Source organism: Onychomys torridus, chromosome 1 (genome assembly GCF_903995425.1).
Source record: "Onychomys torridus chromosome 1, mOncTor1.1, whole genome shotgun sequence".
NCBI lineage: Eukaryota > Metazoa > Chordata > Mammalia > Rodentia > Cricetidae > Onychomys > Onychomys torridus.
This window is the reverse complement of record NC_050443.1, coordinates 32679465-32687452: the sequence shown is the minus strand read 5'-3', so window position 1 is coordinate 32687452 and position 7988 is coordinate 32679465. Positions and strand designations below refer to the sequence as shown.

General features: G+C 44.8%; 1 pseudogene; it reads right to left on the bottom strand.

Annotated features, from left to right (window-relative positions):
- Positions 1–7404: 7404 nt before the first annotated feature.
- On the bottom strand, positions 7405–7712 carry LOC118581726 (annotated as a pseudogene).
- Positions 7713–7988: the final 276 nt, after the last annotated feature.

Sequence of the window (7988 nt, the reverse complement as noted above, 5' to 3'; positions counted from 1 at the left end):
AAACACAAGGACACCCACTTTTGTTAAAAAAAAAAGAAAGAAAGAAAGAAAAATACTACAGCTTAAATAGCATACTGACCCTCACACACTGATAATGGGAGATTTCAGTATCCCATTCTTACCAATTGATGGGTCACCCAGACAAAAACTAAACATAGAAATAATGAAGCTAAATGACCTTATAAATCAAATGAACCTAATAGATACTTACAGAATATTTCACCCAAACACAGAAGAATATACATTCTTCTTAGCACCTCATAGAACCTTCTCCAAAACTGACCACATCCTTGAACACAAAGCAAGTCTCAATAGCTACAAGAAAACTGAAATAACTCCCTGCATCCTGTCAGACCACCATGAATTAAAACTGGATATCAACAAAAACAGAGACAATAAAAAGTTTACAGACTCAAGGTAAATGAGCAACTCTATACTGAATGAAAAAAATAGGTCGATGGTGAAATATCACAGGCCCACCCAATGCCATGAGGCTCAGGTGGGAGAAAGACACCCATGGGGTAGCCTGGATCCTTACAATCCAGCCTACCTGAAGCATCCAAAGGCACCATAATGGTTGGTGCCATTATGCTGAGCAAGTATGTGGTGGAGAAATGGGAGAGAAAGAGAGGTGGAATGGTTCATGTACTGAGGCAGTCCTGAAGAAGTAAGGGTGGTGAGGAATGGGCTGATGTTGGCAGCCCACTTGCCACCCAGGAACAGGGTGACATCCAGGCCTGGGATGCTGCCTATAGCCATATCTGGATCTGTGGTTCCACTGCAGCTGGGGCCTGTATTGATGCCCATGAACCATGTTGCCACCAAAGCCACAGGGATGATCAGCATCTGGGCCAATTCCTGTGGCCATTTTGGTGTCCCAGGGCCATGCCACCACCAGGGCCATGTTGATCTGAGTAGCCTGTGCTACCACTGAGGACATGATGACATCTGGGCCCAGGCTGCTGCTAGAGGCCATATCTGGGTTTGTGCCCTTACAGCAGCCGGGGTCTGTGTTGATGTCCATTGCTTCAGTAACCACTGAAGACCATGCAGGTGACCAGGGTCTGGTCAGATGCCTGAGTCCATGTTGATGTCCAAGAGCCCATGCTGCCACTGGGGCCATGCTAATGTGGATGGCCTGTGCTGCCACCCAGGGCCAGGATAATATCCAAGCCCTGGCTGCTGATGAGGATCATGTCTGGGTTCAAGGTCCTACTACAGTTGGGGTTTGTGATGTCTATGCCCCATGGTGCCACCAAGGCCAGATGGATGTCCAGGGTTTAGGCCATATCCTGTGGCAATGTTGGTGTCCAAGGGCCATGTGGCTGCTGGGGCATTGTGATCTGAATGGCCTGCCCTGTCACCTGAGGCCATAGTGTCATCTAGGCCAGGGCTGCTGCCAAGAGACACATCTGAGTCTGTGGCCCTACCTCAACCAGGTTCTGTGTTGATGTCTGTGACTCCTCATACCATCTTAGGCAATGTTGGTGTGAAAAGACCACACTGTTATGAGGGTCTATGATCCCACCTGGGGCCATGGTGACATCCAAGCCTGAGTTGTTACCAAGGACCATATCTGGGTCTGTGGTCCTACCACAGCCAGGTTCTGTGTTGGTGTCTGTAGCCCATGGTACCTCCAAAGGCCACATGAATGCCTGGAGTTTGGACCACAGCCTTGGGCCATGTTGGTGTCTAAGGGCACCATGCTACTGCTTGGAGCCATGCTGATCTAGGTTCCCTGTGCTGCCACACAGGGCCATGGTGTCATCTGGGTCTGCGCTGCAGCCATGGGCCATATCTGAGTCTGTTGCCCAGCAGCAGCCAGGGTCTGGGTTTATGTGCATGGTTCCTGTTGCCACCTGGGGCTGAGTGGATGCCCAGAGTCTGGACAGCCACATTAAACCATGTTGGTGTTCAAGGACCTTGCTATCACCAGGGCAATAGTGACCTACTGGCCCAATCTGATGCTGAGGGCATGCCTGGTTTCATATTCCTGCTGCATCCAGGGTCTGTGATGATATCCAAGGCCCATGTTACCACTGGGGACCATAGGAACCATGCATGTTAAAATCTGAGGGTCATGCTTAGCCAGCCCCACCCCCTCACTGGCCCTCATATAGCTGCCCCCCACCACCACTTGAAAAAGATGGTCCAACTCCTTACCATGGCAAGGGAGAGGTAGCTCCAATGGCATGGGCCTAGGAAAGCTGGCTCTGCCCCTCATCTGACAGGGCAGTCCCAGTGGCCTGAACCAAACAGCTCAACTACCACCCAGATCCAAATCCTGGGCCTTGGGTTGACCCACCCTAACATCTACCCCACCTACAACTTTCTGGAGTTCATGAAGGGACTAGTCCTGTAAAACAGTAACTGCAGGATCTCCATGACTCAGGGCAACAGCAGGATATCCAAGAGGAGTTTCAATGAGGGTCCACTAATGATGGTATGCCAGAGGCCTTAAACCAGACTCATAACTCATTGCAATGTACATTTAGTGGATAGAGCTAATTGAACAAAAGAGTATACTACATGAAACATCAAAACTCTTAATGCCACTAGTATGAATGAAGAGGTGTTGGAAAGATGGAGGAGCAAGGTATTTGTTTTTATTCTTTTGTTTTTAATTAATTTGGGGGGTCTTGGTGCAGGGGTGAGGGACAAATATGGAGGGACTGGGAGATGAGTAGGATTGGGGTGCATGCTGCCATTGTTGCTGTTATAACAGTGACGACCACTGCTACTACTGTTTCTGGGATTGCCATTTCATAACTTGTTCATAACAGCTAGCACAATGGAGACCCTGGCAGCAAAAATAGCTACCACAGTTAACTATTTTTTCATTCTATTGGGCATGACAAATTTAAATCAATAGTTATATACATTTTGATTGGCTTTGAAAGTTACAAATTTACAAACTCAAATTCCACTTGCTCTCGGGACTCCAATTTGCAGTAAGGCTCATTAAGGAAGGGAATGGCTCAGCTGCCTTCAGCCTACAGGCTATGGGTGGGTTAAGACTTCTGTTTGTCTTTTCTGTGTTGAATACACAGATTGTAAGCCCAGCGCCACTTAGAGATCTTTGGCAACAGTTAACTCTGCAGCTCTCACACAATTGAGCCTGTATGATAATGAGTATTCAGAGATGGGTAATATCTGGGGGCACTCACCAACCTAAGACAGAGCGCCTGTGTGGCCTGGACAGGTGTCTCCATGACGGGTAAGGTGACCTGCTGATGTCCCACACAACCTAAGTCAGAAGCTCATCTTTTAGTAAAAGGGGGGACCTGTAGGTCCCTGGCACCTGTTTTGGGTAACTGTTGCATTGCTTGCAGACCTTGACCTTGATATCCTCCCTATGCTAATTCCCTGTGAGATTCCACCCTCCTGAATGCTTAAGGGAAGCTCCTTGTCTGTGTATCCTGCATATTGGGCGTTAACAGCTTAGATGCAAGATTGTAAACTATCAGTGGGGATTTAGCTCAATGGTAGAGTGCTTGCCTAGCAAGTGCAAGGCCCAGGGTTCAATCCTAGGCTCCATAAAAAAAAAAAAAAAAAAAAAAAAAAAAAACACACACATCAGAAGCAAACTTCTGCCCTCTGGGGTTCTCCCATTGTGCTGTGAGCCTGTATTTAAGACCTCCTCCCTCCTTCAATAAATGGCATTTGACATTAAGGAGAAGAAGGAGGAGGAGGAGAAGGAGGAGAAGGAGGAGGAGGAGGAGGAGGAGGAGGAGGAGGAGGAGGAGGAGGAGGAGAAGAAGAAGAAGAAGAAGAAGAAGAAGAAGAAGAAGAAGAAGAAGAAGAAGAAGAAGAAGAAGAAGGGATCAAGATCATGATGGGGAAATCCACAGAGACAGCTGACCGGTGCCAGTTGGAGCTCATTGACTCTGGACTGACAACTCAGGATTGGGAACCTGCATGGGACTGAACTAAGCCCGCTGAATGTGGGTGACAGCTGTGTGGCTTGATCTGTTTGTGGGGTCCCTGGCATCAGGGCCAGGAATTATCCCAGGTGCATGAACTGGTTTTTTGGAGCCCATTCCCTGTGGTGGGATGCCTTGCTCAGCCTTGATACAATGGGGAGGGGCTAGGCTCTCCTTCAACTTGGTATGTCAGACTTTGTTGACTACCATGGGAGGCCTTACCCACTCTGAGGAGTGGATGAGGGTAGAGTGTGAGGGAGGTGAGGAGGCGGGAGAAAGGGAGGGAGGGGGAACTGGGGTTGGTATGTAAAATGAAAAAAAAATAATAAATAAATATATTTAAATTAAAAAAGAAGTAACAATTCTTTAGTCATATTAATAAAAAGAGAGAGGATCTTAGATCATCAAAATTGGAGATGAAAAGTTGATATTACACTGAGGAAATTTAGGGAATTGGAATAGCTGAGCTGATGGGAGCATTTTTCATTGTTTTACTTGTTTTCCAAAGACATTCTCATTTTGCTCTCTCAAAATGTCCTAGAAAAAAAAGAGACAGCCTGAAATGGAAGGGATCAGGAGCATCTAATGAAGGAAATACTACTCAGGCAGAGTTGAAGGGGAAGAACAAGGAGTAGTGAAAGACTTCAAGGCTAATAGGAATGCTATTCCCACCTTGGTCTAAAGGAACCATTTAAGCAACAGTGACAAGAGAGAAGGTAGCTATAGTTATATAGTTAAGGAGAGGATGGGCAGAGAGGTGGGGAGGCATGGGCACTGACAGAACTGAGCCCTGTGGACAGCCAGAATATGAGAAACACAAGTGTCTTGCCTTTGGTCTTCTAGTCTCCTGGTGGTACAATTCAACTAGAAGCCAGAGGGAAAACACTTAACAAATGCAGGGTATGTCAAGCAGCACAGGAGGAGAAAAAACATAAATCCCTTGGTAAACAGGACTAGCCTTCACACTTGTAACCCCTGCATCCTGGAATACTCTCTGTATTGACAGCTATGGATTTTCACCTCCTCTCCAGCAGGTTTTCCCCTTTTGGGGAGTGGTATTTTCAGTTTCTTTCTCGAACTTTCAAGAAGCTAATGAAAGTGCAATGTAATGGGATGTAACTTTAAAGGGCGAAGCAAAATGCTTTTGCTTGAGATAGAGCTTTTGTAACTCTAGTAGAAACCCATAAAAATAATGACTTAATTAAGGAGCAGTTTAGACCTAGGCTAAATGCTCCGTGGTATCAGTCAACAGAATCTATTCCAAATTGCAATTCCCCAAACCTAGATGTGTGGCCTCATTCTCACCATCACTAATGGCTCTCAAGCAAATCAGAATTCTGACCCTGGAGAAAAGGGATGGGAAATACAAGCTACCCACCTTCGATCAATCTCAACACCCCAGGGGTGATCACATTTGTGCTTCCATGCCTTTGGCCAGTGCTGAGTACATGGTCCCTTCTAGCACCAAGGGAAGCTGATAATTGGAACCTTTTTTTGATACAAAAAATCTCAGAATTATTACTAGAGGGGAATGAAACAAAGGCAGCAGAGTGCCAGTATCTACAGTCCCTGCTCATCGCTGAGACTACATGTCCAGATGAAGATGCTTTAGAAACTCTTCAGTACTAATAAATAATACAACACAAGAAGTGTAAGAGCTTCAAACAGTGTTCTGGCACAATGGGGGCAGGGGACAGCACCTGCTCCCCAGGGCAACTGCAGGAAAATTGGAGTATCAAATTTAGAAAGACAACTTTTTCACAGTTTAAGAAATACAAATCAGAAACTATGGACCTATATCTATGGACAAGTCAATTGATTTGAATTGATTCAATACCAGAACAGGTAACTTTTAGATGAAGACGTGGATAAACTTTAAGGAAGGCCCCTACTGCTAGAGCTTGTTCAAGAGAGTTTCTCCAGTGCAGGCTGACGTTGCTGTCATCATCATCACCAGCATCATTATTCTCACCCTCACTAGCATTTCTTCATCACGGTCTATGGTCCATGTACTCTGTGTGTTTCCTTAAAGCACTGTGTTATTTGATGACCATACTAGCTGTGTAAGGTCAAAATGAGATGCTGATATGCAGAAAAAATTAAATGTTTCCTTAAGTAACTCAAGCAAGAAGTCACAGAGCCTGTCTCAATCCCACATCTAAATTACCCTAAAATTGAACTGTAATCACCATTTATACTCTGTACCTACGTCTTTGTTTCCAGGGGAAGACTGCCTTGCCTCTGCTCCATCTGTAGCCCAACAGTGCTCTCTGGAGAACCATAACAGAGTTAACTAAGGTGATCAAGAAAGAAGAAAGTCATGATGTTGTTGCAGCCCCCACACTGAAAATTATCTACAGATCTAATGTAATACCCATGAAAGTCCAATTTCATAAGCTTAAGTAGAAAAAATCATTAGTTGTATCATTCCAAACTAGTAAATTTCTGATAATTTTCTTATTTATGTACTAGAAAACAATTCAGTTGCATAATTCTTGTTGAAAAAGTATTCAGCTGAAATTATTGGGGGGGGGAGGAAGATGTGACATGAAGGATCTCCATTTCAGGGAAAGGGACATTTTAATTTTAAATATGGCTTATATTTCTTATCTTGAAAATATTTTTCATACAATATATTCTGATTATGGTTTCCCCTCCACAAACTCATGCCAGTTCCTCCCTATCTCACCACCATCCACCATCTCAAAAATATTAGTGATAGACTGACTCTTTTTACTCTTTCACACTGAGACTTTATCGGTTGAGTGCACAGACATTTCAGTTCTTAAAACATGGACCCAAACTCTAAAAGTCATACATTGTGTTCATGTACCCAAAAGAGCCATGTGTTGTTTCTCTTTGAACTTATTCCAGTGATGTTCCATCCTAAGCTTGGCAACTTTTCCCTAAGACCTCACATAACAATCAAATGCTCACAATCCTTAATTCCACTGACTCAGTTTTATGCCACATACAGTACATATTCAAAATTTCAATCTTTCACAGCACATTATCACAATTGTTAGGAAAATGGACTGCCATGACCAGAGACAGTTCTGACAGGGCAAGGACCGAGGGGTGGTTTTTTTAGAATACAGTTCTACTAGAAACTCGAGACCAGAAATAACTGAAAATATTCCAGACACAAATGCACGACCAAGACTCCAAATTACCATGTAGTATGCTTTGTGTTGTAGGATATAAAACTAGCCCCGTCTACGGAATGTTATGGTGACCCCCGAGATAGTCACCGCCTCTCCTGATTCAGTATCCTGCTATTTTCTGGTTGTACCAAAAAATAAACAGCCAGCAAGTGATTTAACCTCTTTAAAAAAATCATTTACACTTAAAAAATGGGATGAGGTGGGACTTCCTCCCACCTTTTAAAAATGTTTCTAGAGCTACTAAAAAAACTCGCATTTACCAAATAGTTGATAAAAATATTTATCTGGATTATACAAGAAGGGAGGCGGGGACACTGACAGACATGATGGATGTTTAGTCGGACTTGGCTTCTTGCTCTTCTACTTCAGAGGCTGGACTCTGGTTCTCAGTCTCTGTTTTCTGCAGGCACATCTGTGGTTTGCTGGTCTGCCACCTCAGCCTGTTTGCCCTTTGTTCCCCTCTTCCCTTTGGTTTGCATGTTTTTGTCTGATGACTTATCCTTTCCCGCTGCTTTCATTGGCTTCGTGTCCACCTTGGCAGGGACGGGCCTGACCGAGAGCCTCTTGGATCATCGCTTGGGCTCCGCCGCCTTCGCCGCTAGGTGCTAACCTTCCTGTTGGGCATCATGGCAGTGCTGTCACAGAGCTACACTGCCTTGGCCACCACAGCAGGAACTCAATAAACTGATTCTTTTTTTGTTTGTTTGTTTGTTTTTTAATTTTCTTTTTTTCAAGACAGGGTTTCCCTGTGTAGCTTTGCGCCTTTTCCTGGATCTCACTCTGTAGACCAGGCTGGCCTCGAACTAACAGAGATCTGCCTGCCTCTGCCTCCCGAGTGCTGGGATTAAAGGCATGTGCGCCACCACCACCCAGCAATAAACTGATTCTTAATGATATTCTG